Source organism: Pelophylax lessonae, assembly GCF_965119305.1.
Source record: "Pelophylax lessonae genome assembly, chromosome: 2".
Taxonomy (NCBI): domain Eukaryota; kingdom Metazoa; phylum Chordata; class Amphibia; order Anura; family Ranidae; genus Pelophylax; species Pelophylax lessonae.
In genome coordinates, this window is record NC_138769.1 from 232,518,532 (window position 1) to 232,525,195 (window position 6,664).

Sequence of the window (6,664 nt, forward strand, 5' to 3'; positions counted from 1 at the left end):
GGGTGCACCAACCTCATGCATTACCACTAAAAAGGTTTATTAAAATACAAAAAAGCAACATACATTGTACTCACAAATACATAATTGCACACATGTAAGAAAAATGGAACCAATCGCACCCCAGAACTGCTAGGATACTCATATGGTGCTGGATGACGTGATGGCGTCTGCATATGCCTGGCTGATGTGTTTTGAGGGAGAACCCTCTTCTTCAGAGCAAAAAGTACTGCTGACCCACGATAAATTCACAAGGTGTTATATAGTCGGTCTATACCCCCCACAACACTCCGCCGCATCCCACAGGGAGCAAAGGTCAAGGGTGTGGGTAACTGGGATGGGGTTTGTTTACTGAAAGTCTATAACGCCCATAAAAATGAGGGACCACACAATTAAAACTGCCATCCCTATGTGTACAAATCAGCCATAGACATTCTGCCTCTCTCGGGAACAATCGCGGGTGGCTGGCGGATATCAGGTCCACCAGACCCACTAATTGGCTCCCTCTGTGTCTAATCAGCTCGCGATCAGGTCTCCGGCAGCACGCGTGCACCCCCTAGAGGCTATTACACGAAATGACATACAGGTACGTGATTTTGTGCAAAAGAGCCGACCTGCCACACTAAATGTACGTTACGCAGGCGACAAGCTGTAAAGTAGCATTCCAGTCATGTCCTAACTATATCTAAACCTGCCCCAACCTGTATTCTAAGCCTATTCTAATTACCCTGTAAAGGAAAGATGTGTATACTTACCTATTCTGGTCTGGTTACATGATTGGCTCTCAGCACCATCTTTAGTGTAGAGAAGGAATGGCAAAACAACACTGCTATGTGGATTCCCAAGAGTCTGTCCACACACTGTGTATAGAGAATAGACTTTTGGGATAAGTAGTAGTAGATAAGTTAAAAATAGGAATAATAAAACAGTGGCACACCCAGTCTAAACTACAAACTCAGAGATGGCCATTAAAAATGTGGTTTATTTAAATACAGTCCATCAGAGGTTAACACCACACATCCCATAGTGTCAGGAAAGGATAAGGGATAACTCAGCTAGCATAAATGATAAGAACAGAGACGGCGCAGGATTGTGTTAGTAGTAAAACAACTTTCAATGAATAAAAAGTTTAGTAATGAACCACTAGCGGGTTTATCGTACTGGGAGAGGAGGACTACAAGGACCAGCATAACAATTGGTATACACACTTAGAACTAAAAAATAAAAGGGGAACAATATCCATTTGTAAGAACGAAGTGAGCACTCAAAAAGATTTCTTAAATAAGAGTGTGTTTTTATACATGTTTATATGTGTTTTTAAATATACCATATTTATCGGCGTATAACACACACTTTTTCCTCCTAAAAATGGAGGGCAAAACACCAGTGCTTATACGCGAATATATTAAAAAAAAAAAAAGCCGGGCAGCACTGAGAGGCAGAGGAGGGGGGCGGGCCGGGCCAAGCAGAAGGAAGGACGAGCGATTGCTGTCATAGGAAGTCCCGCCTCTTATGATAGACAACACAATGGCCCAATGCCGGGACGTGTGACATCTATCATAGGCGCCGGGACGTCAGATGAAAGCGGCCGCTCGTCCTCCCTTCTTCCCGCCCCGGGCCCGCCCCCCTCTACCTCAGCGCTGCCTTCTTCTAAAAAATATATTGCCGCTCTGTGAAATGGTGCTGATGAGGCTGCTTTGGGGACACTGCGCTGGTGAGGCTGCATTGGTGGAGACTGCACTGGCAAGGCTGCTTTGGGGTCACTGCGCTGGCGAGGCTGCATTGGGGTCACTACGCTGGTGAGGCTGCATTGGGGACACTGTGCTGGTGAGGCTGCATTTGGGGCACTGCGCTGGCGAGACTGCATTTGTGGACACTGTGCTGGCGAGGCTGCATTGGTGGACACTGTGCTGGCGAGGTTGCATTGGTGGACACTGTGCTGGTGAGGCTGCATTGGTAGACACTGCACTGGGGAGGCTGCATTGGTGTACACTGCGCTGGCAAGACTGCATTGATGGACACTGTGCTGGCGAGGCTGCATTGGTGGACACTGTGCTGGCGAGGCTGCATTGGTGGACACTGTGCTGGTGAGGCTGCATTGGTGGACACTGTGCTGGCGAGGCTGCATTGGTGGACACTGTGCTGGTGAGGCTGCATTGTTGGACACTGCGCTGGCGAGGCTGCATTGGTGGACACTGCGCTGGCGAGACTGCATTGATGGACACTGTGCTGGCGAAACTGCATTGATGGACACTGCGCTGGCGAGACTGCATTCATGAACACTGCGCTGAAGAGACTGCATTCAAGGGCACTGGTAAGACTGCATTCGATTAAAAAAAAAAAGTTCAATACTGTTTATTTAAGCTTTTTCCCAAAATTTCCCTCCTAAATTTGAGGTGCATGTTATACGCCGATAAATATGGTACTTTATTATTTTTTCATATTTAAGATATAGTCCTGACTTTGTATTTACACATATGCATTTTTATCCCATCATTTATTTTGTCATTCTAAGTGTGTACAAACCTGCTAAGCATCTATTGCAGGTAGGCTTGACAAAGGGGTGGCTTGCTCTGAAAAATGTTGTCTCCAGTCGCTCTTCATCACATAAAGTACAGGATCCAGTGTGCCAGTGCTAGCTTTCAAACAATACCTGGTGGACTGAAAATCCAGGGACTGCTGCCTATTGCCCTTTTTTATTAAGGCAGCATGGGTGCAAGTTGCAATTCGAACAGCTCGCTGCGGGGGAGGGTTTGTCTGAAATCCACTGAATTACATAATATAAAAGGACGTGTACATCTTCCCTCCCCTGATCCGAAGAAGTCCGATGATTGGCGGACGAAACGCGCCATCCAGTGACGTCCATTACTCCCAGATGACATGCAGGTGTGCTTTGAGCTGATCACCCTCTTCAGCCTTATCTCCCCTTGCTAACACAGATTCTTCATATGGAAACTCTGAAACTGGCTGCTAAGTTCTTAATCACCAGCCTGGTTATGGTCAACTCTGGAATTTCATGTTGGGGGCACAAGTGACAAAAAGCAGTGAGTATTACACTCCCCTTGCTTGGGTGATATAGCATTAGCCTGCTTAGGCCCCCCTGTACCTGCACTGAACTGTCTATTCAAGGTGGATGTGTGTTTGAACTTTAATTTATTATACTCCTTGATTGGAATATCTGTCATCAGTGGAATATACTGTTTTTCCATTTCACCTGTAGTCAGTCTCAGAATCTCAGTGTGGATGGACTTTGTATTTACACCATCAAATGTTCTACCAGGTGTGTCCTCTTACTATGCTGATTAATTGGATAAGCTCATGCTGCTTTATCAGAAATATAGCACTCTGAAGAGCGATCCACACTTGCAACATTTAATCTGACTCTTTGAAATGTGATATACTTATTACTGTGGTTCTTAACTCACGTTTCAAGTTGACTTCAAGTCATGCAATTTATGCCAACTACTATATTGCTATTGTGCTTTACAGCATAGTGGGAGTTCTGATATTAGCTTAATTTACAGCTGTGAGTGAAATATCCCTTGCATTTATTCACCTGCACTGTCATCGGGATGTTAATTATGTTTATGTCATGTCTTGCGATTGTGTTTGCAGATACAGTGGGTACTGAAAGTATTCAGACCCCCTTAAATTGTTCACTCTTTGTTATATTGCAGCCATTTGCTAAAATCGTTTAGGTTCATTCTTCTTCCTCATGAATGTACACATAGCACCCCATACTGACAGAAAAACACAGAATTGTTGACATTGTTGCAGATTTATTAAAAAAGAAAAACTGAAATATCACATGGTCCTAAGTATTCAGACCCTTTGCTGTGACACTCATATATTTAACTCAGGTGCTTTCCATTTCTTCTGATCATCCTTGAGATGGTTCTACACCTTCATTTGAGTCCAGCTGTGTTTGATTATACTGATTGGACTTGATTAGGAAAGCCACACACCTGTCTATATAAGACCTTCCAGATCACAATGCATGTCAGAGCAAATGAGAATCATGAGGTCAAAGGAACTGCCTGAAGAGCTCAGAGACAGAATTGTGGCAAGGCACAGATCTGGCCAAGGTTACAAAAAGATTTCTGCTGCACTTAAGGTTCCTAAGAGCACAGTGGCCTCCATAATCCTCAAATGGAAGACGTTTGGGACGACCAGAACCCTTCCTAGAGCTGGCCGTCCGGCCAAACTGAGCTATCGGGGGAGAAGAGCCTTGGTGAGAGAGGTAAAGAAGAACCCAAAGATCACTGTGGCTGAGCTCCAGAGATGCAGTCAGGAGATGGGAGAAAGTTGTAGAAAGTCAACCATCACTGTGTAATGTTCTGGTACCTTTGGGTACCCTAATTACTCTTTCATAAGTGTATGCGCCCCACCATTCTCTTTTGGTAAGGTGCGCATACACCTTTAAGACTGATGCTGTCATCACTGAGCGCCGGACTGGATGGCTATTTAGATCGCCGGCTCTCACTCACATGTGTTCGTTCAAACTGCTTTGTGCCTTGATGCTAACCTGCTTGCAAGCATACCTCGCTGTCGGAACCACGCTGCGCTGATCCCTGTATCCCGCTACCGGATCATCCGCTCTTGCCGAACCTCTCCTCTGCTACATTGCTATTAGTGATAAGTACCCCACAGGGGAAACCTCTATAACTTTCATACTAAAGCTTACACTATCTAGCTCTGCATACTAAGGACTATTACTACATCTGCATTATCTAAGATTGCTAGCTCTTGAGCCTACTACCACCTGTTCTTGCACTGGGTTGATCTCTCTTGTATGTCCACCTGCTACTCTGTCATCTGCTACCATACATGATTGCTAAACCTATCTGCATCCCATCTGCTACTATCTTACTTTCAAGAACATTTCCTTTCAAGTGTCTGTCATCTACCATCTCTACCCAACCTGTCTCTTCAGCCTATCAACACTGTGTTACTATATACATAAGTCACTCTAGGAACCATCTTATTGAGTGTGTGTATTTACTTGCTGAATTGAGATCATCCACACATGATGAGTCATTGAGAGTTGGGATTGGTGTCTCAGCGTTTCTCTACATGACTACTGAAGTGGAATATTTCTGCAGCTGAAAATCCACATCATACATAAAACGCAGGAGCGTTACACACTGCAGCCCTCCACCAGTCGGGGCTTTATGGCAGAGTGGCCCGACGGAAGCCTCTCCTCAGTGTAAGACACATGAAAGCCCGCATGGAGTTTGCTAAAAAAACACCTGAAGGACTCCAAGATGGTGATAAATAAGATTCTCTGGTCTGATGAGACCAAAATAGAATTTTTTGGCCTTAATTCTAAGCGGTATGTGTGGAGAAAACCAGGCACTGCTCATCACCTGTCCAATACAGTCCCAACAGTGAAGCATGGTGGTGGCAGCATCATGCTGTGGGGGTGTTTTTCAGCTGCAGGGACAGGACGACTGGTTGCAATCGAGGGAAAGATGAATGCGGCCAAGTACAGGGATATCCTGGACAAAAACCTTCTCCAGAGTGCTCTGGACCTCAGACTGGGCCGAAGGTTTACCTTCCAACAAGACAATGACCCTAAGCACACAGCTAAAATAACGAAGGAGTGGCTTCACAACAACTCCGTGACTGTTCTTGAATGGCCCAGCCAGAGCCCTGACTTAAACCCAATTGAGCATCTCTGGAGAGACCTAAAAATGGCTGTCCACCAACGTTTACCATCCAACCTGACAGAACTGGAGAGGATCTGCAAGGAGGAATGGCAGAGGATCCCCAAATCCATGTGTGAAAGACTTGTTGCATCTTTCCCAAAAAGACTCCTGGCTGTATTAGATCAAAAGGGGGCTTCTACTAAATACTGAGCAAAGGATCTGAATACTTAGGACCATGTGATATTTCAGTTTTTCTTTTTTAATAAATCTGCAACAATGTCAACAATTCTGTGTTTTTTTGTCAGTATGGGGTGCTATGTGTACATTCATGAGGAAGAAGAATGAACCTAAATGATTTTAGCAAATGGCTGCAATATAACAAAGAGTGAAAAATTTAAGGGGGTCTGAATACTTTCTGTACCCACTGTATGTGTTATTAATCTTTAATTTTTTTTTACCTTCCACACCGCGCGGGTATCACCTTATATTGTGAATAGTTACTCCCATTCCTTTTGGTTTTTGATGGTTCTACCCCTATAGATTCCCCACACCCCCTTCGGGATGAGTGAAGGATTACCCCCACCAACCAGTTTTGTGACTGGGACCCTTTTACATATGCATGCACACCCCCTACCTGGAGCTACAAAATCATGTACATGTACCTGGCCCAGTGCTGCACGGCCGCCCTGCCGCAGTATAAACATCCTGAAGCAGTTAAAGTCCCATTCACTGCTTAATACATAGGCTCCTTAAAGTAGGTGCCTACCCTAAATAGCATTTACTTGACCACAGCATTGCATTTCATAAACGTTTGAAATGCATGCAATCTAGAAATTTTTGCATGGCATTTCTTTGGGTAGTTAGGCCATGCCTGCGTAATGCATGTTGAAACAGTAACTTGAAGTCTAGCTCAGAAGCCCATGTGACAAGACCAGAACACAGGAGAACAACTGTGAGATAGTGAAATAGTGTTGTCTCCAAAGGTTTTAGCTATTTGTTTAGGCAGAAATACTTTTTTA